The sequence below is a fragment of the Bos javanicus genome, chromosome 3 (assembly GCF_032452875.1).
Source record: "Bos javanicus breed banteng chromosome 3, ARS-OSU_banteng_1.0, whole genome shotgun sequence".
Taxonomy (NCBI): domain Eukaryota; kingdom Metazoa; phylum Chordata; class Mammalia; order Artiodactyla; family Bovidae; genus Bos; species Bos javanicus.
In genome coordinates, this window is record NC_083870.1 from 97,544,755 (window position 1) to 97,565,187 (window position 20,433).

Sequence of the window (20,433 nt, forward strand, 5' to 3'; positions counted from 1 at the left end):
GAAGTTGTCAAGTCAGATGCCTCTAGGCTTTCAGAAACCTCCAATCAACACACTGTTTGATAGATGAGAGGACAGGGGCCCAGAAAGGTTAAAGCCTGGTCTAATGTGGTGCCTTGGAGTACAGGCAGGCAGGGAAAAAAGTACGTCTGTCCTGAGTGACATTCCAGGTCTCTTGCCATTCAAGCCATTTATCAACAGACGGTGATCTCCCATGACCCACACTGACTTCAAAAGGACATAGATGCCAACTTGTCTTCAAGTAGCAAAGTAGCTCAGCTGCCTAACATAGAGAGCAACCCAATAAGGATTGAAATCACCCCTGTCATGCAAAGTGGTCAACCACTTTATATCTTAGTCTTATCTCAGTCTTTCAGGGGCCTTTGTCTACCTAAATGTGCTATCTCCTTCTGCATGTAATGTTTCAGCTTTGAGTGGAATATTGTGTCAGAACCAAAGCCTTCCTCTTTGAAAATCAACATTTTGGCAGCCCCTTGCTATTCAGTTTCTGAAGGTGCCGAAGTCTGCCTTCCTCATTCATCCAACCACAGGAAATCATTATCCAGTGATGGAGTTCTATTCCACTATCATTATCCTATAATGAGAATGCCTCCTCGGATGGGGGAAGGGTGGAGATGAAGTTGTGGGTGGTGGGTGGAGGCAGTAAAGATCCTGCAGACTTTGGGAAACAATTGTGCGGCTATAGGTACCCAGTAGATTATGCTTTATGGCATCATGGCAGATATATACACACAAATGTATAACATTATATAATATAAAATGGTGTATATACACATACATATATATGTATATTCATATAAAGATAATTTCAAAGTGCATTGAACATTTCGTTGTACAGCATTTATCTCTTCTTCTGATAAAAGTTTGGGGAATCCTCAGTACTGATCTTGCTTGCAGGAATCACTCAAACTTGTGGGATGAGAGGGAAATACATCCCTGTGGTCAGAGATGAGACACCTGACCTTCTTATGCATTAGTCAATCGCCATATTCCAACCCCTCAGGTTGCAGAGTCATACTGTTGTTGGATATGCATATTGATTGTAATTTGTTGAATATATGCATGTGTATATGTATATACATATATATTGATGGTTTAGTAAACAGTATTAGCACTATGTATCCTGAATTTATCCTCTTTGTTACATTTATAAAATCCCCAATTTAAAATACAAAAGAAATGAAAAATATCTCCAAATTAGTTTGCCTCAATTAATTTATACACTGGGTGTGTTCCAAGTGCTAATGAATGTGATATGCACTAGTAATACAGAAAGAGCAAAGTCATGATTCCTTGGGTAAGTCTATGGCCCACAAAAGACCCTATCAGTAAGCTGGGAGCTGGGGAAAGTTGCAGGCCCACCTTGAACATTTGCAGGACTCAGGCGAGGGAACAAATGGAGGCCTAGAAAGTCTAATCCAAATACTATGTTATAAATCTAGCTAACACATTGTTAAAATATATACCTATCCTCCTACCTGGATAGATACATAATGAAAAACTAGAAAGATACTTGTAAAGCCGTAATTTTTTTATGATGAAAACTTGGCAAAAAGAAAAAAAATCCAAGAGTTCTGAATTTAATTCCTATTGTAATTCCTATTCCTGTCTGAATATTCTCTTGGCAGAGAGATGGGCCTACAATGTTTGCAACAATAAAGCTTGGGGCCCAGAGAAGGGGCCCTATAAACAGATAAAAGAATAGGATTGGAAGGTTGAATTCAGTGATATCTCAGTTACCTTGTGCTCTAATGTTCACAGATAACTGAGAAAAGAGGTCCTTCTCAAGATAGGAAATACTTGCTTGTATTTAAAGAGTGTTCGGTTTTACATGCCCCCAAATATATGCACACAAGAGTACAATTGCAAAAAAAAAATGGAGCTGGGTTATGTGGCCAAATGCAGAATTCATTGAATGCCAGTTGTAACAGACCATAATGAAGCTAAAAGTAAATTGGACTTGAAGATGTATATTTAATCATGGATGCTGAGCACACAATAAAATGATATTAAAATATTCAGGCATTCAAATCAGCTCAATGCTGGGGCTGTATGTTCTAAATCTAAACGAAAACATTAAATACGTGCTCAGACCTATATTATTCTTCTAGTTCAAATACCATAAATCTTGAAGAGTTGAAATGTAAACAGTCAAGATTATTTTTACAGCAATAGGCACTTCTTCCAGATCCACAGCTAGCAACTATCACTGAGTCATTTCTGGACTTACCTTTTGAATTCTGGGTTCTTCTGGAACGATTAGAATAGTAGCTCTGGCAGATCGTTGGAGACCTTGTAGGCGGGTCAACCCCACCCCCCATTTCAGGCGAGTGGCTCTTAGAAAGTCCTGGGGGAAGAGTTCTAGATTTATATCACATGACTTGTTTGAAGTGTGTGTCAGTCAACTCTGGGCTGGAAAGCCTTGGGAGAACTATTATACATAATCTTTGAGAACCTCAATTTGTTCATCTATAAAATGGAAAAGTTACTCCTTTCTGTGCCAGGAGTATTTTAAGCATACTTCTAACATAATAATAGTTATTTTATACCTTTGGATAGGGATACCTTTGGATACCTTTTTGCTATATGTGCATTGTAAAAAATTTTGTAAATACAAAATAACATTATATCAGAGAAAAACATCACCCTTAATACCATTGCCAAAGATAAATGCTATTAAACTGAATATTTTCTTCCTGACTAGTTATTTGCATATCTGTATATGTAGTTAGGCAGTGGTGGTTTAGTTGCTAAGTTTTGTCTGACTCTGGAGACCCCATGGACTGTAACCCACCAGCTCCTCTGTCCATGGGATTTCCCAGGCAAGAATACTGGAATGGCTTGTCAGTTCTTTCTCCAGGGGATATTCCCAATGCAGGGATTGAACCAGTCCCCTGCATGGCAGGTGGTTTCTTTAGTGACTGAGGTGATGAGGAAGCCCATATATACAACATACTATATATACAGTTTTATATCATTTAACACTGTACTGTGAACATTTTACCACATTATTTGAAATTATTTATAAATTCTTTAAATGGTCGAATAATATCCCTTTGAAATGATGTACCATACTTTATTTAAAATCTACTAGTATTTACAGTTGAGATGGTTCTAAATTGTCATTATTTTAAATAGCATGACAATAAATTATCACATCATTTTGCAACTATGCACATATCACCCTTTTAAATTTTTAGGTAGCAATCATTCATTTCTCTAAGTTCAGTGCCCAGTATGGTACTTGGAATAAAGCAAGACCTCTAAAAATATACACTGAATAAATGAATAAGTGAATGAGTGATGAAACACCAGTGAGTATCCCTTTTTGTGACACTGCCGTCTCAGATAAGGTGGAGGGAGTTCTGTAGCCACACCAGACACAGATAGGGTGGTGGTGGGGCTCTCTTCCAAGGCAAGTGGTTACCGTCCTTCTCTTATGTACTTCTGTCAGGTAAATCTCCTCCCTGAAACTCAAGGGCCAATGAGCCTTTTTATTGAAATGCAATTTGTAAAGCTTTACCTGAGAAATTGTTTGCTTTGCTCACATTTTGCCTTTGCCACAGTCTACCTCATGTTGCACGTCAAATGACAAGAGTCATAATAAGTAAAACATGAATGATCTAATTAAAAAGAACCATACTGGAACACTTAGCAAGGATGGGGGCCAGAGGAGGCACCTTCATTGCATCAGAGAAGATACTCACACAGGCACTGGAGAAGTTTCTCGTAAAAACTAGATGGGCTCTGACCCTCAGAGTTCTTCTCTGAACATAATTATCTTTAGAATGGGGATAGTGGTAAGTATCATTTATTGAGCTTTTTAGAATGTACTAAGTAATCCTTTACGTACATTGTCTTATTTGATGCTTACAACAATCTATAAAGGAAAAAAAAAATAGAGCCCTTGACTTATAAGGAAACAGGGTCTCTGCAAGGTTAAATAACTTGAGTACAGTTGAGATAACCGAACTTTGCAGTGTTGAATGTCTGTATGGCTATGGAGCCAGACAGGTCTGGATTTTAATCCTAGCTCCACCACCACTTACAAGCTGTGTGACTATGAGAAAGTTATTTAACCTCCTTGAGGCTCCATCTGCTCATCTATAAAATAAAGATAACAATAGTACCTAATTCATGGGCTTGTTGTGAGGATGAAAAGACATATAACACTTAGGCAGGACCTGGAACGTAGCAAGAGCTCAGGAAATGTTATTTTATGATTACTTTTATTGTTTTCATGATTATACTATTAATATTCTTTGGTGATTATGACGGCAATACCAGACTCTGGGCTGGGGCAGTGGGCATTCAAAAATGTATAAGACATATAGTGCCTACTCTCCATGAGCATCCAGCCTAACTTTGCCTCTAATTTTACAACTGCAAAGCTAGTAAATGATGAAGCTGGGACTTGAACTGTAACTGTGGAATTTTAAAATACTCTTCTGCTACCTACCACATCCTTCCGTTGTAATGTATACCTGATGTTATTGTTGTTAATAGTTTATGTCTGCCTTCCCCATAAAACTGAGGTCTTGGAGGTGGGAATTCTTGCGACTCCTCTTTGCATCCCCAGTGTCCAGCCTGGGACCTGCCACAGAGTCAGGTCCTAAGTGTTTGCTGTTATCAACCGAAGGTCCTATGTTGGGCCACTCATCTCCTGCGTCCCCAGGCCCCAGTCAGGTCCACAGTCCCACTGTTTTTGTCCCTTTCCGTGTGTTCCATCCCCCCCTCCCCCTCTCCCCATTAGGATTCTGCAGTGAGTGATTCCCTCTGTCATCTCACCGTAAATTGATGACTCGGGCCTGCTGATGCACTGAGCCACATGGCTAATACATCAGCTAAATGGATGCCGAAAACACCACCTGCTCCTTCAGGCAAATGGCACTTTGGAAAATGGAATGTGTAATCAATAGAATTAAACCTTAAGCAGAACTCTGTACCCATGTCCCTGTGCAGGGGCTTGGCAGGCAAACAGCGGGAAGATTTTTTTTTTCTTTTTTCTACTCTTTCAAAGCACTTGGTTTGGCACTTGTTCAGCAAGTTCTGTCGCCCCTATCAGGGTCAGCATGGTATCCTCAGCATGCTGTCGCTTCCCTTCCTGTTCTGCCTGAATCTCTTAGTCACTTGGCCTTTATATCCTATCTCTGGCAGAGTTAGAGAGATAGTTTCCAATACACTCAGTGTAGCACAGACAGCTGGAGTTTGAAGCAAGGAGCCTGAAGTCGAGGAGGTCTGGGTGTGACCTGAGGCCAAGACCCTCAACCACACTGAACCTTGACTCATCCGTGAAATGATGGTAATTATTCTCACCTCATAGGGTTGTTTTGAGGATCATGTACCTGAATAGCATATGTGAAGGTGCTTGGTAAACTACAAAGCCACATATGAAGGTTGGTAGTGGTGGTTTAGTCGCTAAGTCCAATTCTTGCGAGCCCATGGACCGTAAACTTCCAGGTTCCTCTGTCCATGGGATTCTGAAGGCAAGAATACTGGAGTGAGTTGCCATTTCCTTCTCCAGGGGATCTTTCCAAACCAGGAATCAAACCTGGGTCTCCTGCATTGCAAGCAGATTCTTTACCAACTGAGCTATAAGGGAAGCCCACAAATGAAGATTAACCATTGTTATTATTCCAAGGTATGGATAGGAGCATAAACTCCCTTTGTATTTTCCTTTCTAACCTACCTATCCAAGGAAATGGCTTTTCAGATATGGCTGAGAAAGCCTAAGATCAAGTAGTCATCAGCCGAACGTGGTTTTACTCTTTCTAGGATTATGGCAAAAATTAGAAAATGGAATCCATGAGCTAGGAGGGAACTTAAGGATTATTGGTGCCTTTGTCTTAGGGAAAACACCAAATGGGATGACCCTGGTGCTACAGGAGGGCCAGGAGGCCCCAGGGGCCCTGGAATGGGAGGCCGCAATGGCTTCCGTGGAGGCGTCAATAGTGGCGTCCAGGGCCGGGATCGCAGCCGCGAAGCTAGCGGAGGCGAGGCTGAGGACAAGGAGTGGCTCCCCGTTACCAAGCTGGGCCGCCTGGTCAAGGACATGAAGATCAAGTCCCTGGAGGAGATCTACCTTTTCTCTCTGCCTATCAAGGAGTCTGAGATCATTGACTGTTTCTCGGGAGCATCCTTCAAGGATGAGGTTTTGAAGATTATGCCCATGCAAAAGCAGCCCAGTGCTGGCCAGTGGACCAGGTTCAAGGCATTTATTGCCATCGGGGATTACAACGGACATGTCGATCTGGGTAACGAGTGTTCTAAAGAAGTACCCACTGCCATCTGTGGAGCCATCATCCTGGCCAAGCTGTCCATCGTCCCTGTGTAAAGAGGCTACTAGAGGAGCAAGATCGGCAAGCCCCACACAATTCTTTGCAAGGTGACTGGCCGCTGTGTCTCTGTGCTGGTGCACCTCATCCCTGCCCCCAGAGGCACTGGCATTGTCTCACCCCTGTGCTCAAGAAGCTGCTGCTGATAGCTGGCATCGATGATGCTACACTTCTGCCAGGGGCTGCACTGCCACCTGGGCAACTTCGCCAAGGCCACTTTTGATGCCGTTTCCAAGACCTACAGTTATCTCGCCCCTGACCTCTGGAAAGAGACAGTGTTCACCAAGTCTCCATATCAGGAATTCACTGACCATCTTGTGAAGACCCATACCAGAGTCTCCATGAAGAGGACCCAGGCCCCAGCTGTAGCCACCACATAATTTTATAAAAAGAATAATAAAGTAAATGAAACTGGTTAAAAAAAAAAGGATTATTGGTGAGACTACAGACCTTGCTCTCTATCCTTATTATGGTTGAGGGAATCGACGTCCAGAGGGGAGAAGGATTTGGCCAGTGCCATACTGTGAATTGATGGCACAGCAAGGAATGGAGGCCAGGTGGTCTTGTCTTGGTCCAGGAGTCTCCCCATGAAGCTTCCAGGCCAGAAAATCTTTACAGGAGCTGAGGGTGGGAAGACAATCAAGGTCAAGGCCACTTGAAGCCAAGAGCTTGCCCTCCTTCCTCTGCACTGTGCTGGTATCACCACCCTGAGAGCATAGGTGCAGAGGAGCCCCTTCTTCTCAGAATTCTTACAACACTGTCTTCATCATTTATTTGGCCTTTAATTTTATGCAACCTGGTGAGATCCCTTATGCTGCTGTCTTGAGTTAGCTAATCCACAGTTCTCTAATGGAAGCAATTTTGCCCCCTACTTTCAGAGGACATTTGGCAATGTCTGGAGACGTTTTTGACTGTCAAGATTTGAGAGGGGTTATTACTGGCATCTAGTGGGTAGAAATCATGGCTACTTTAAACATCCTGCAGTGCGTAAGACAATGCTTGATGGTGAAAAATGATCTGGTCCAAAGTATCACTAGAGTCAATGTTAAGAAACCCTAATCTAGTCCATTTGTAGGGTTCTGCCTTTTTATCTTTGGCCAGACCATCAGTGGTCTGTGAGCTCTGTGTGGACTTCAGTGCAATCTTGCTGATTCCCTCAGTAGATTTAACATAGCAGAATCTAAGCAAATATTTCCGGGTGGGGAATGCGTAGATGGGGAAAGAGCGCCAGACTATAAGCAGGGATCCTTGTTTGGTCAAAGCTTCACCACCAGCAGGACTAAAGTAATCCTGGACTAGATTAGTGATTTTCAAACTGTGCTCCAGGAAGCTGTAACAATATCTTCATCTGTTTGATTCTATGGCTTTTGAATGTAATTTCTTACGTACAAAGAATTCTGCAGTTGTAAACATTTGTAAACCACTGAGATAGTTGAACCCTTAAGGTAGTTTTAGGCCAAAATCCCTCTGAAGACGCCTCAGAGGAGGACATATATAAAGGTTCTATTTTTAACAAACTCAAAGAATGCCTCTGTGATGTCAATTTATATTCTCCAGTCATGGGTTGAGGATGGTGGCCTCTCTGGCACCCTTCTAGTTTGGAGACTGTCCAGCTCCTTACTCGTCTTGTGGCCATGCAGCAAGCCATGAGTCCCCCTTCAGGAACCTGAATATTCAGGAATGAGCTCTGGGGGAGATTCCTGCCTGTGCCTCCAACCCTGGGAGCATTCCCTGGCTCCTAAGGAGGGCCTCAGTCAGGTGCCATTAAGTAATGGCCATTTGGTGTATTTATAAACCCAGAAGCCTGTGTACGCTGGTGATAGACTTGTGCAGGAGCTAATAAATTAGTGTGAGGCAAGGGCGACCTGAGACCTGGCTCAGTGAGATGCTCTGGTTGCCTCTGGAGGGGGCTGCCTGCTTCATGCCCACTGCAAAAGACCAGAGGAAATATAGCTGAGGGTACTAAGAAAAGTCAAGAAAGAAATTCAGAGAGAGACAGCTCAAGAAGAGAGAGCAAGAGTTTGATGCTAGTGATGAGTGATGGTGATTGTCTCTGAGTGAAAAGTAGAATGTTCAATAAACATTCATTTGTAGTTATTATTAGAATTATCATTATTTATAGTTAACCATTGTCTGGGCTTATAGAGACCAGCAGGATTACATACTTGTAACTTAATATAATTTTCAGTGTCAGGTGAGCTACGTGGGTTCATAACATGCTACCTGGTACAGAAACACCTTTTACTCTAGTCCCTCCTATGCTTCTTCCCTGGTAGCTCAGTTGGTAAAGAATCCACCTGGAATGCAGGAGACCCCAGTTCGATTCCTGGGTCGGGAAGATCCGCTGGAGAAAGGATAGGCTACCCACTCCAGTATTATTGGGCTTTTCTTGTGGCTCAGCTGGTAAAGAATCCACCTGCAACCTGGGTTCAATCCCTGGGTTGGAAAGATCCCCTAGAGAAGAGAAAGGCTACCCAACTCCAGTATTCTGGCCTGGAGGATTCTATGGACTGTATAGTCCATGGGTTGCAAAGAGTCAGACACGACTGAGCGACTTGCACTCTTATGCTTTCATGGTTCACGTGGAAAATTGACATCAGAGAGGGGCAGGAGTGTGCCCAAATACCACGTCAAATCACTGTGGGGATCAGAATGCCGCTGTGCTAATGCTGGGGGGGGATTCTTCGCAACACACTGGTCTGCCTCCTGGGAGGACAGTGTTTCCTTCATCTGTGGCACTCTGTCTACAGAGCAGAAAGGTCATTGACATCATTTCATCAAATCTCAACACATTCCTAGGGGAGTGAGGAACAACAAACACGAACAAAACAATGAACAAACAAAGGGAACAAATCACACCTAGCATTCATACAAAGGAGCCAGGCTTCACCAGGGGGTGGGGAGTGAGTCCTCCACCCCCACAGTAGGCCTGCTTAACTCTGGACCCTTTCAGCATGACCAGCAATCCAATAATGCAGTACCCTGGCTGTGCCATTAGCTCATTAGGTGGAGACGAGTGTCTGCATTGATCTGTTTATCTCTCAGGCCCGGCTGCTGGAGAAAGGCCAGCTGTTTCCCTGAGAGCTGACTTTCCTCTTGACTCATCACAGAGCATCAGGGGAGTCCGCTCCTTTGTCCCTTTCAAGCTCAAGGTCACTGGAGTGCAGAGCAAGAGTCAGACCACAGTGGTGCCTTCTGAGAGCTTCAGACATTGCATCTCCTCCTTCATCCTTTTAATTCTCCCCTGGAGGTGACCCCTTTGGGAAATGAAAATACGGTGGGAAGTGCTTGGACTTGCAAGGGGACAGATCTCGGCTTGATACCAGGCACTAATGCTTGTATGCTACTTGTATGACTTTGGGGAAGTCATTTCCCGTCTGTGAGCCCAGATGCTCTCCTTTGCAAAGCAAGGCTAATAGCACATATAGATTTCTGCAAAGATTTGTTGATATAAATATGAGAGAACAGGCACAATGTCTAGCTCAGTGCTAGGTGCAGGAGAAATACCAGAAAATCTTACCTGAGCTGCCACTTCTGAGAAACAGTGTTTTAGGAATAGTATACATATCTGTCAATCAGGATTTGATCATGGGATTTTTGTGAGATTGATATGAAAATATATGGGGGAGCATAGCTATTATTACACAAATAATTTTGTTCATATAAGGCTCATTCAGAATGGACAATATCAAGGATATATGATCTTCTGCCCTGGACTCAGTTAAAATTTTCAACTTGCCTATATATCTGTTGTCTCATACGTGGCATTTAGCTCATGAAAAGTACATTGCTTAACACGTTAATTGTATTTAATGCTTTTAAAAATAGGAAGTAGTTTGTTGAAACACCAAACGTAACCTCTTAGTCATCAATAATAATGGGGCCTGGGTTGTACTAGATAATATTGGCAAAATATATTTTTCCAAATCACTACAACTGTATTCTTTTTATTTGATTAAATGTTCCCATTTGATTAATATTTCCCTTTTCACTTTCTAAGTTTCCTTCTTTTCATGCTACTGTCCAATTCTTAAGTTAATGCCACGTTTAAACTGTAAATATCCTCATTATAGAGAATATATAAAAGAATAATTAAATTTACATTGCTCCTAAGTCCATAAGTCAACATGTCACTGTACTTCTTGCCAAATTTTTTCTTTGTGCTTTTGTGCATTTTTAATAAAAATGGGTATCATACTACATTTGTCTTTTTTTACCCAATGAAATATTATGATCATTTCCTACATTTTAAATATTCTTCAAAAAATGTGTTTTAAGAACTGCATAATCCATAGCATGTATGTGAATAGCTTATTTAATTACTTCTTATTCCATATTTAGGTAATTTTCAATTTTTTACTATTACAGTTTAATGAACACCCATACATATGTTTGCATCTGTCATTATTTCCTTAGAAATAATTTCTTAGAAATATATTCCTTAGAAAGAATAACAGCATTCTTTTTATCCTTATCAAAGGCATTGACAGTAATTTATTGACCACTTTTAAAGAAAAATTACCCCCTCCCAAGCCCAAGGCTTGCATGCTGCTTTGTTAGAGTCTGGGATACCCCCTGGTGGAAGTTATAGAACATGGCCAAAATGCATCACATATGCCCTGATAAGGGAACTCAAAGATTCTGGATGCAGAGTCTTCGGAATTCAGCACATGCAAAAGATTTCTCTTCCTTTCCTCCTCTTTTTCTCTCTCTCTCTCTCTCACATACACATACACCAAAACCACAGGAAAATTAAATGGAATAACCAAATGAAAAAAAATCAAGAAAGCTCAGACTTAAAGTTGTTTTCAATTTAAAGCCATGCCCTCGCTGCCCTGCCTCCCTGCCACCCAGGTGCCTACAGCATAACGTTCAGAGGCTGTGCGCTTGGCGAGAGGTGTCCTAGACTAGAAATCTGCCCATTAAGACACTAGATGGAGCCAGATGGGAAAGTTTCTGCTCTCGCTGCAGAGGAACCATTTTCTCTGCTCTTTCCTTTTCAGGAGCAGTAGCATGATATGGCTGGTCTCACAGAAAACCTATTTCTCTAATAGTCTTCATTTGAGCTGTCCTCAATCAGTCATTCTTAGAACATTCACCAAGCCCTTGCTCTGAGTCAGCTTTCAGACACAAAGCTGAGTCAAATACAGTCCTCGCCTCCTTTCTCTGGAGGGGTGTATGGGCTGGTGGGAGAGGCCGCTTAGTTAATAGGCTGATCTTACTTTACTTTTCTTCGCTCTTTCTAGACTCCAGGCAACAGGGCCCAACACATTGCCTGATCTTGCACTGGAATTCTCTAGCTTCTTGACTTCCTTCTTGCAATTTGCTCTCTCAGAAAAGAGGTTTCCTTCTATTTCTTTGTATCTAAATCTTAATCTCTATCAGGCCCAATCCAAATGCTTCTTCCGCTGGGAAGCCTTTCCTGATTTTTCCCACACAGAATTCCTCTTTGATTCCTTTAACCCTTTGTTTAGTGCACCAGTTATCAAGATTTACTATGTATCAGAATCACCTCGGGACTGGATCCCACTCTCCGTGTTTCCAATTTAGCAGATTTGGGGAACAGCCTAGGAATCTGCATTTCTAACAAGTTCTCATGATGTTTCTAATGGTCTAGGGAGGATACTTATGGGTTAGCGAACACAGGGAGATTTGGGCAAAGGTGTGGGTCTGCGGAAAGCATGTACCCTCCATGTATCCCTTCCACTGGATGTTCGTCTGAATGCTTTATCATAACCTGTAATAAACTGCTAAATGAAGGAATACCCATTCCAGGGCCTGAGATGGGGACAGGAGAAAGAAACAGGACAACACTTTGCTGTTCCAGAGCCATGTGAGGAGTGCTCAAGAAGCAGAAATACAGATGCAGTTAACTGTCCTCATAGTGTTCGGAGGGCCACAACTTTCACAGAGGGAATGGTATTTGAGCTGGGCTTGAAGAATGAAAGTGAAAGAGGAGAGTGAAAAAGGTGGCTTAAAGCTCAACATTCAGAAAACTAAGATCATGGCATCTGGTCCCATCACTTCATGGGAAATAGATGGGGAAACAGTGTCAGACTTTATTTTTGGGGGCTCCAAAATCACTGCAGATGGTGATTGCAGCCATGAAATTAAAAGACACTTACTCCTTGGAAGGAAAGTTATGACCAACCTAGATAGCATATTCAAAAGCAGAGACATTACTTTGCCAACAAAGGTCCGTCTAGTCGAGGCTATGGTTTTTCCTATGGTCATGTATGGATGTTAGAGTTGGACTGTGAAAGAAGCTGAGCGCCAAAGAATTGATGCTTTTGAACTGTGGTGTTGAAGAAGACTCTTGCGAGTCCCTTGGACTGCAAGGAAATCCAACCAGTCCATTCTAAAAGAGATCAGTCCTGGGTGTTCTTTGGAAGGAATGATGCTAAAGCTGAAACTCCAGTACTTTGGCCACCTCATGCAAAGAGTTGACTCATTGGAATAGACTCTGATGCTGGGAGGGATTGGGGGCAGGAGGAGAAGGGGACAACAGAGGATGAGACTGTTGGATGGCATCACCGACTCAATGGACGTGAGTTTGAGTGAACTCCGGAAGTTGGTGATTGACAGGGAGGCCTGGCATGCTGCAATTTATGGGGTCGCAAAGAGTCGGACACGACTGAGCAACTGAACTGAACTGAACTGAACTGAAGGATGCCCAAGACTTCTTCAGGATCAGAAAAGGTCAACATCATGTACCAAGGTACCAAAAGCCCCAGCATATTCAGCATGTGACAAAATATTTATTGGGTGTGGGACATGGGGAGAATGGGCGATATCCTTAGAAATGTGAAGGTGATAGGAGATCGCCTAGAAGAGTTGAATGCCATGCTAAGAAGTTTTGATTTCATCCTCCAGATGAATGAAGAAATAATAAATAAATAAAATAGAGAAATAACATGGTAGAGATTTCCTAATGGAAGAATCAGTCTGATTGCAGTGCAGAGTCTGGACTGCCAGCGGCAAGTTGGGAGGGGTGAGACCAGTGAGAAATCTGTTAAAATTGACTAGGCAAGAAATGATGACAGCTGGACGTGATGGATTTGGGAAGTCTAATGGGCTTGGACTCAATCATGCACATCTGAGGGAGAACTGCAAAGGTCTTTGGAGCCATAGGTGAGCTTTGCCTTCCTCCCACTCCTTTCCCAAGCTCCTATCTTTAACTTCTTGTCTGACTGTTACAGTTAGGTCCTGCCTGTCTCTGTGCCAGAGCACACACTACGTGAACTTCTCTGCCTCAAACCCCATTTCCTACCGGTGACTATAGCCCTGGTTCTCTCCTGGGTCTCTATTTCTTTGTCAGATCTGTGTGCAGGTCCCTGACTGGTCACACTAACCTAACTGGGGGGTCTTAGCGTGTCTCAGGTTTCTCATCTGTCTGTCTCAACTATCAAGTAGGGACAGTAATATTTCCTCAGTGGCCGTTATTGCAAAATGCAAGAAGATAGGATGATAAATTATCCCTAGACCCATTGGACAAAGATAGGCATTATTGTTCTTATTGTTGTTCAGTTGCCAAGTTGTGACCCCCATGGACTGCAGCATTCCAGTCCCTGGCCCTCACCATTTCCCAGACTTTGTTCAAGTTCATGTCCATTGAATCAGTGATGCCATTCAATGATTCTCATACTCTGTTACCCTCTTCTTCTGCCTTCAATCTTTCCTAGCATCAGGGTCTTTTCCAATGTGTTGTCTCGTCACATCAGGTGGCCAGAGTATTTGAGCTTTGGCTTCAGCATCAGTCCTTCCAATGAATATTCAGGATTGATTTCCTTTAGGACTGACTGGTTTGATCTCCTTGCTGTCCAAGGGACTCTTAAGAGTCTTTTCCAGCATAGTTCAAAAGCATCAGTTCTTTGGTGCTCAGCCTTCTTTATGGCCCAACTCTCACATCCATACATGACTACTGGAAAGACCATATATAGCCTTGACTATATGGATCTTCGTCAGCAAAGTGATGTCTTTGCTTTTTAATACACTGTCTAGATTTGTCATTGTTTTCCTTCCAAGAAGCAATCATTTTCTAATTTCATGGCTTCAGTCTACCATCCACAGAGAAGGTATATGTATTATCTGGGTATATGTATTCATCCTGAAATGAATTATATTATTTGCAACTATGATCTCCCTATATCCATTTATTCATTCACTTAACAATAGCTTTTTGATTATCTCATATGCTACGAGCTCCATGCTAGGCATATGGAATAATAGAAAGATACAGATTTTGGAATCAGTCCTTGCTATGCCTTTGCCAGCTCTGTGACCTTAAGTAAGTTATTCAAGTTCTCTAAGTCTCCATTTCTCCATCTGAAAAATGAGGACTGTGATGTTTTACGCATCAGTGTTGTTATGAGGACTAAATAACTTTAATGAGATAGAGCCTGGACAGTGCCTGGTCACATAATCAGTATTTCAGTTCAGTTCAATCGCTCAGTCGTGTCCAACTCTTAGCGACCCCATGAACCGCAGCACACCAGGCCTCCCTGTCCATCAGTATTTAGTATCAGTTTCCTTCCTCCCATTATTCTCATTTTTTTCATTCATTCAACAAGTATGCAATACAAAATGTATAGGGCACCATGCCAGGCACTGAGGAAGACATAGCCTCATTCTCTTTGGAGCTAATATCCAGCTGGATCAGTTATCTTATGAAGACTTCCCATAGAAAATGACAGTTATGCAAAGACTTGAAAGGTAAGCAGAAGTTAGTCAGACAAAGATCTGTGAAAGAATGTTCCAGGCTGGTTTAAGACTCCAGAGGCCTGAAACTATCAGGAATACTGGAGAAAATCAAAGCAGTTCAAGATGGCTGGAACATCGTTGAGGACTGATGAGAGCAAAAGCCACTGAGGACACCAATTCAAGGTAGCTACTGAGAAAAATATGCTTCCAAAGGATTTTGGCAGGAGAATGACATGGTCAGTTTTGCATATTAGAAAGATACCTCTGAATTTACTGTGGAGATTACTGGAGGCAGAGACTTCAGGCAGGAGATTATTGCAGTAATCAACATGAGAAATTATGTAGTCTTTAACTGAGATAGTAGCTGTAGGAATGGAGAAGCAGACATTTTAAGATCTATTTATGATAGGATACCAGAGAGAGAGCTAAATAGTGGAGGGAATTCTAGAATGACACCTAGGTTTCTAATCTGAGTAATCAAGAGAATGGTGATGCCATACCCCGAGCTAAAGACAGGTCACTAAGGGGAGGAGGAAGCTTTGGTAAAACTCATGACTTTAGTTGACATGGATTTTGAAGTACCTGTGAGACATCATTTTGGTGGTACTCGGGTCATATTCTCAGGTCACTCCAGGCCCAGGCCTTGCTTTCAGTGCATCTTTCTTCCCAGTTGGTCATATGGGCCAAAGACGTGTATTCTTGGCAGACAGATATAGTAGAAGCCATTTTGAGTGAAAGGGGTACAGACTCTGCATGGGTAACTGAGATTTGAGGACCAAAGGCAGAGTTTAGAGAAACAGTTTACTTAAAAGTTGACCCCATATTAATTAACTGGAGTACTTGTCTAATGAGGATCTGAGACTACATCAAGGTTTGGGTATCACATTTCCTGAATCAACAATCCCAACATGTTGTAATGATGAATTTTCTGCTGATTTGGCAATGTGCATGAAAGGTTTCATAGAGATGTAAAAGTTATATCATCACTGATTGTACATTTAACGAATCCTTTTAAGGGAAAAGAGTAAGGTTATAGTCACTCATTCATTTACTCATTCTTCACATGTTTACTAAGCAGAAGCTTGTAGCTAGGCTCTGTGCCAGTTCGGAAACACAGACATGAAGGAGCTCCTGTTGGTGGAAACTTCAAGTCCAGTGGGGAAACAGGTGAGTAAACGGACAATGGCAAGTCAGTGAGCGAAATACCAGGATAGATGCCAGAAACAGGGTAGAGCGGACGGCACAGGCAAAGGGGGCCCTGAGGAAGCTGGGGCTCGTGATGTTATCAGTAACTCCCCCACAGGGTTCCTTTTAGCTATGATGAAATACTGCTACCCAATATTTAATAATTCATTCTTTTTGTCAAAAGGTTATTGGCAAGTCTCTGAGTAATACGTTTGGATTATTAAGGTAAATCTGACAGCTTTAGGTCATCAACAAGGTTTTCTTGTCTCCCACAGCTTGTATTCAGAGAAAATCACCCCTGGAATACCGTTTATCTCTGGCACTGAAACATAAAAAGAGAAAGAATGATAAATAAAATCAAATATTTTCTTCATGTGTAGAATACTAATGTTCTCCTTATGAAGAAGAAAATCATTTAAAAATACATAATAAAATAACTGCTGTGAGCTTCCATGTTCCTGGACTGTGTGGGCCTGAGGACTAGAAACACAGCACTTGCCCCTGCTTCATGTGAGAGAGGCAGCATGGAATAGCAAATGGGATTTGGTGTCAGACTGACCTCAAAGTCTTTGTGACCTTGAGAAAGGCACTTTTCGTAGCTCAGATCCAGTTCTTTCATTCACAAAACATATATTTATATAATATAAAGTGTACCTCAGAGGACAGTCTTGGGAATTAAATAAAATATTTGGAAAGTCTAGTGCAGTATTTAGATTTTTTACATTTTATTTATTTTATTTTTTATTTCATTGGCTGTCCCTAGTGGCTCAGATGGTAAAGAATCTGCTTGCAGTGCAGAAGACCCAGGTTTGATCCCTGGGTCAGGCAGATGCCCGGGAGAAGGCAATGGCAACGCACTCCAGTATTCTTGTCTGGAGAATTCCATTGACAGAGCAGCCTGGGAGGCTACAGTCCATGGGTTCACACAGAGCCGGACAGGACTGAGCAACTAACGCTTTCACTTTCATGGCTGCTTTACAGTGTTGTCTTAGCTTCTGCTGTACAGCAAAGTGAGTCAGCTTTATATGTACATGTATCCTGTCCTTTTTGGGTTTCCTTCCTATTTAGGTCACCACAGAGCACCAAATAGAGTTCTCTGTGTTTTATAGTCAGCTTTCATTAGTTACCTATTCTGTACATAATAGTGTATATGTGTTCATCCCAGTCTCTCAATTCATCCCACTTCCCCCTCACCCTCTTGGTAGCCATACATTTGTTCTCTATGTCTGTGTCTCTATTTCTGCTTTGCAAGTACGTTCATCTATGCCGTTTTTCTAGATTTCACATATATGCGTTAATACATGATATTTGTTTTTCTCTTTCTGACTTACTTCACTCTCCATGACAGTCTCTAGGTCTATCTACATCTCTGCAAATGGTACAATTTTGTTCCCTTTTATGACTGAGGTAATCAGTCAGTTCATTTGCTCAGTCATGTCCTACTCTTTGTGACCCCATGAATTGCAGCACACCAGGCCTCCCTGTCCCTCACCAGCTCCCGGAGTCCACCCAAACCCATGTCCATTGAGTCGGTGATGCCATCCAACCATCTCATCCTCTGTCGTCCCCTTCTCCTCCTGCCCTCAATCTTTCCCAGCATCAGGGCCTTTTCAAATGAGTCAGCTCTTTGCATCAGGTGGCCAAAGTATTGGAGTTTCAGCTTCAACATCAGTCCTTCCAATGAACACCCAGGACTGATCTCCCTTAGAATGGACTGTTTGGCTCTCCTTGCAGTCCAAGGGACTCAAGAGTCTTCTCCAACACCACAGTTCAAAAGCATCAATTCTTCGATGCTCAGCTTTCTTTATAGTCCAACTGTCATGTCCATACATGACCACTGGAATAACCATAGCCTTGACTAGATGGACCTTTGTTGAAAAAGTAATGTCTCTGCTTTTTAATATTCTGTCTAGGTTGGTCATAACTTTCCTTCCAAGGGGTAAACGTCTTTTAATTTCATGGCTGTAATCACCACCTGCAGTTATTTTGGAGCCCAGAAAAATAGTCAGCCACTGTTTCCACTGTTTCCCCATCTATTTGCCACGAAGTGATGGGACCAGATGCCATGATCTTAGTTTTCTGAATGTTGAGCTTTAAGCCAACTTTTTCACTCTCCACTTTCACTTTCATCAAGAGGCTTTTTAGTTCTTCTTCACTTTCTGCCATAAGGGTGGTATCATCTGCATATCTGAGGTTATTGATATTTCTCCTGGCAATCTTGATTCCAGCTTCTGCTTCTTCCAGCCCAGTGTTTCTCATGATGTACTCTGCATATAAGTTAAATAAGCAGGTTGACAATATATAGCCTTGACGTAGTCCTTTTCCTATTTGGAATCAATCTGTTGCTCCATGTCCAGTTCTAACTGCTGCTTCCTGACCTGCATATAGGTTTCTCAAGAGGCAGGTCAGGTGGTCTGGTATTCCCATCTCTTTCAGAATTTTCCGCAGATTATTGTGATCCACAGTCAAAGGCTCTGGCATAGTCAATAAAGCAGAAATAGATGTTTTTCTGGAACTCTCTTGCTTTTTCGATGATCCAACAGATGTTGCCAATTTGATCTCTGGTTCCTCTGCCTTTTCTAAAACCAGCTTGAACATCAGGAAGTTCACAGTTCACGTATTGCTGAAGCCTGGCTTGGAGAATTTTGAGCATTACTTTACTAGTGTGTGAGATGAGTGCAATTGTGCGGTAGTTTGAACATTCTTTGGCATTTCCTTTCTTTGGGATTGGAATGAGTACTGATCTTTTCCAGTCCTGTGGCCACTGCTGAGTTTTCCAAATTTGCTGGCATAGTGAGTGGACCACGTTCACAGCATCATCTTCTAGAATTTGAAATAGCTCAACTGGAATTCCATCATCTCCACTAGCGTTGTTCATAGTGATGCTTCCTAAGGCCCACTTGATTTCACATTCCAGAATGTCTGGCTCTAGGTGAGTGATCACACCATCATGATTATCTGGGTCATGAAGCTCTTTTTTTACAGTTCTTCTGTGTATTCTTGCCACCTCTTCTTAATATCTTGTGCTTCTTTTTGGTCCCTACCATTACTGTCCTTTATTGTGCCCATCTTTGCATGAAATATTCCCTTGGTATCTCAATTTTCTTGAAGAGATCTCTAGTCTTTCCCATTCTATTGTTTTCCTCTATTTCTTTGCATTGATCACTGAGGAATGCTTTCTTATCTCTCCTTGCTATTCTTTGGAACTCTGCATTCAAATGGGTATATCTTTCCTTTCCTCCTTTGCTTTTCACTTCTCTTCTTTTCACAGCTATTTGTAAGGCCTCCTCAGACAGCTATTTTGCTTTTTTGCATTTCTTTTTCTTGAGGATGGTCTTGATTCCTGTCTCCTGTACAGTGTCACGAACCTCTGTCCATAGTTCATCAGGCACTCTGTCTATCAGATCTAGTCCCTTGAATCTATTTCTCACTTCCACTGTATAATCGTAAGGGATTTGATTTAGGTCATACCTGAATGGTCTAGTGGTTTTCTCCACTTTCTTCAATTTCAGTCTGAATTTGGCAATAAGGAGTTAATATTCCACTGTATATATGCACCACATCTTCTCTATGCAGTCCTCTGCTGATGGACATGTAGGTTGCTTCCATGTCCTGGCTGCTGTAAATAGTGCTACAATGAACACCGAGGGGTGCAAGTAGCTTTTTCAGTTAGGATTTTCTCTAGGTACTTGCCCAGGGGTGGGATTGCTGACCATATGGTAGTTTTAGTTTTTCAAGGAACCTCCATACTGTTTTCCATAGTGGCTGTATCAATTTACCTTCCCCCCAACAGTCTAAAAGGGTTCCCTTTTCGCCATACCCTCTCCAACATTTATTGTTTGTAGATTTTCTGATGATGGCCATTCTGATCAGTGTGAGGTGATACCTTCTTGTAGTTTTGATTTGCATTTCTCTAATAATTAGTGTTGTTGAGCATTTTTTCATTCCTTGATTGAGTTATTTGTTTGTTTGTTTTTTGATAGTGAGGATAGTAAGCTGCATAAGCTGATTTTTTTTCTCTGGCTTATTGAGGTATAATTTATATATTTGTATATATGTATACAATTAAAAAATTGTATGTAAAAAAAATATGTATATATTTGTATATATATAATAAAATATATATTATATATTTAAGCTATACAGCTTGATGTTTTGATAAATATATATATATGGTAAAATAATCAGCACCATC

At 41.8% G+C, this 20,433-nt stretch overlaps 1 protein-coding gene and 1 pseudogene across 6 annotated transcripts in view; both read left to right on the forward strand.

Annotated features, from left to right (window-relative positions):
- LOC133244620 (BEN domain-containing protein 5) overlaps window positions 1-20,433 on the forward strand; it is a 1,484,041-nt gene that overhangs the window by 1,039,205 nt on the left and 424,403 nt on the right. The window lies entirely within an intron of this gene.
- On the forward strand, window positions 5,358-6,759 carry LOC133245048 (small ribosomal subunit protein uS5-like; annotated as a pseudogene).